General features: G+C 40.3%; 1 long non-coding RNA gene across 1 annotated transcript; it reads left to right on the plus strand.

Annotated features, from left to right (window-relative positions):
* Window positions 1–297: 297 nt before the first annotated feature.
* On the plus strand, window positions 298–2,981 carry LOC148687708 (uncharacterized). The gene is made up of 2 exons (XR_015950704.1): window positions 298–488; window positions 1,903–2,981. It is a non-coding gene; the product is annotated as an uncharacterized LOC148687708 (long non-coding RNA).
* Window positions 2,982–3,283: the final 302 nt, after the last annotated feature.

Consider the following 3,283-nt stretch of genomic DNA (forward strand, 5'->3'; position numbering starts at 1 on the left):
ATTGTTTATTTATTTAATATTATTCCACTTTCCTATCTGAGGACATCCAGGGAGGACATCCGGGGAGAATACAGTACCAGCATCTAGGAAAGGCAAAAAGGGAAATTAAAAACAGCATGGCATCAACACAACAAGCCAACGGCAGACAGAACTGCAGATAAAATGTCATATATAAAATTAACCAGACACTTGAAAATACAGCCTGCCAAAACAGCTACATCTTCAAAAGGTGGTGAAATATTGTTGAAGAGGGTGCCAGATGGATTTCCTGGGGCAGATTGTTCCACAGCTTGGGTGCAGCAATCGAAAAGCTGCGGCACTCAGGACCTGCTGGTTGGTTGCTGGTTGCCCACAGGGATAACAGGCAGCTGGACTAGATGGCCCACTGGCCTCATCCAGCAGGTGCTTTTTAACTTTAAAAAAAAAGCCTGTTTTCCAAACAATTATGGCTCATATTCAAACAAGGAGAACTTGTAATCTTTGAACAGGTAAAGTAGAAGTGTATTTCAATCTGCAATTCTAGTTCATAATGTATATTTTTAACAGTTTGATTTATTCATGTTTTGATTGTTTATGTTTATTTTTAACTTTAGTTTTTATTGACAGCTTTAGTGTATATTTTATATTCCTTGCAAACAACATAGGGGTTGTCTTTGCAAGTAACAGCATATAAATTTTGTGAAATAAATAACAATTTCCGAAAACTGGCTTGGGATCCGTTTACTTAACAGATCACTTTTCTCCAACTGTGGCATTCCTAGAAGCGCCACACATTGCCTGTTCCCATTGCTGCAAATGGGAGCTTTCCCCCACAATGTCAATTTAAGGCATGTCCTTCCCACCAAATCTAGATCAGGACTCCAGCAGTGAGCAGAGGGCTAAAAACCCCTCCCAGTCCAGGCCACCCCCCTGCCCCGCAGTGGCTCTTTCTGCAAGAAAACCCTGGCCCTCAGAGGTCAAGAACATTATTAACATCACATGTTGTTTGATCCTGATACCCCTTTCTTCTAAAAGTGCTGCTAGTCTTCACGGTCACTTTTTAACACTTGGATAGCTTCTTCAAAGGGCTTCAGACCTGGATCTGGTCCAGTTGAACAATGTGCGTCAGGGAAATGGTGGTCTGACAAACTCCTTTTCTCTCCCCTGGGCCCTTTTGCTGGTTTATCAAAGCAGCTTGAATGGGAAGCAGTGACCTAGAGGCAGAAAGGACAGCAACCTATTATCCCTCCTTAGAGATGCCCCTCCTGATTTCCATCTCTATGCTTACATTAACTTCCACTCGACATCACAGAAGGGGTATCTAATGACCATATTTATATTACTTTATGGTATAGTTAATCTTTCATACTGATTACGTATCAGGAAAGAAAATGGATCTGAGCCAACTCTCAGTTAACCTTGGTACCCTGGTTTTGATCGGGTCTTAAACCTAAGAACAGCTCTTTCGGAGCCCAACTACTATAATCCCCATATTTCTGATATAGCACAGCACAGCCAAGAACAAACGAAGAGCTAATTTCAACATGGTGGAAGTAGCTGTGTGTATTTCATTGAGAAACTGACTAGAGATGGGCAGCGATGGAGGGAGCATTTCATATAGAACCTAGCTAAACAATAAGCAAACCAAGCACAGCTATCCTTGCAAATTCACATGTCTCCAAATTTTGCCGATTTTGTCAAAAAAAAAAACCCCATTAAAAACAGTGCAAAAATGTGCTTATTGGGGGAAAGTTGAGAAATCTATATTCCATATTAGTGAAAATAACATAGAAAAATGCATCATATTGGGGGGGGGGGAATCATTGCAGAAATGTGCTTGTTAGGCAAAGTTGCATAAAAGGTGTATATTAGAAGAAACACACATATGGAACATTTCTGTGATGACTTTTCTTTTAATTGCAGACTGATTTGGAAATGGGACAAACTGAAGAGAAGAAAACCGAGAGATGAAGAGAATCTGAAATGGACAGATTCAGTCACTCCAGGACTGACCCAACCAGAAAGAAAGAAGAGTTGGGGAGGGTCTGATTTTGAACAGAACAGAGATATAGAAGGCAGGCTCATTGTCTCATTTGTGACATTTCCCTGCAATGTTTCTCTTTTAGTGCTGTTCTCATCAGCAAAACTTTGATGGCTCTTTGGGCAAGGGGATGTAAGGAAAGGAAGTAGTGGCTGCGAGGATAATCCAGGACCTCTCCCCCATATAATTTTCTGCTGTTAAAGGCTGCATTCATACAGCAGTTCATGCCGTTTCCCTAACAGCTAATTCCCACATTATATTTAAGCTTTCACAGTGCTTAAAAGACACCTCTGGAGATCAGCAGAACCTTGTGGAAGATTAGCACTAATTTCTGTGTTAATTGTTTCCAGAGAAAATCTGTCGGCAACCCCATTAACCCAGAAATTGGCAGGAAGGAAGTGATGAAATTTGGGGCAGTTTCCTTGTGTGTTCTTTCCTGCCATTTTCACAGGGGAAATCAGGTGAAAAGATCATCATCATCATCATCATCATCATCATTTATTAAATTTGTTAGCTGCTTTATCTTGCCCAAGGCAACCCAAAGCGACTTACAACATTAGAAGAGAGGACAGAAGAGAAATACTAGCATTATAATCAGGAAAACTAGCACAGTATTCCCCGGGTCTGAAGGCACACCAAGTCAGGCATCCTTTCTACATTATTGGAAAAAACAATTGCCATCACTGCTAGTTCAGACCTAAGCAAGATGCATAAGTTCCCTGGTTTCTCTTCGCTCATTCTCTCTCTCAGCGGTTTCTAAGCTAGTCACAGCCAGATGGATTTGCAAAGTGCACGAAGGTTTCTACTGCGCTTACAGAAATGGCACATGTAGGTAATGCGAGTTAATTGCTTTTATTTGATTGTCTATGTGGCATCCATGGGCTACAGCCATGGGCTTTTCTCTTCCTCGCCCTCATTTATACCACCCTGAGATAAATAGCTCTGTGTGAGTGGAAATGTCCCATTTGTGTCTTTTGTTGTAATTCCTACTACAGATATTCCTCCCGAGCACAATTATTTAGACTTAAAAAATAATAATACACTGATTGCCTGCTTATCTACAACACTTTTTCCTCTGCTAAATTAGTGCTCTGCTGAACATTCCTTCTGCATTTTTAAGACCACACCGTAAATTAATGAGGAAAGAAATTTATTTTATTTAATATTTATAAATGGGTTTATATACCACCATAGCATAAAATATCAGGCCATTGTAAAAGAGTGCAAAACATGAAGCACTATTAAAAACAATACACACAATCA

Source organism: Zootoca vivipara, chromosome 1, assembly GCF_965207765.1.
Source record: "Zootoca vivipara chromosome 1, rZooViv2.hap1.1, whole genome shotgun sequence".
In the NCBI taxonomy this organism is placed as follows: domain Eukaryota; kingdom Metazoa; phylum Chordata; class Lepidosauria; order Squamata; family Lacertidae; genus Zootoca; species Zootoca vivipara.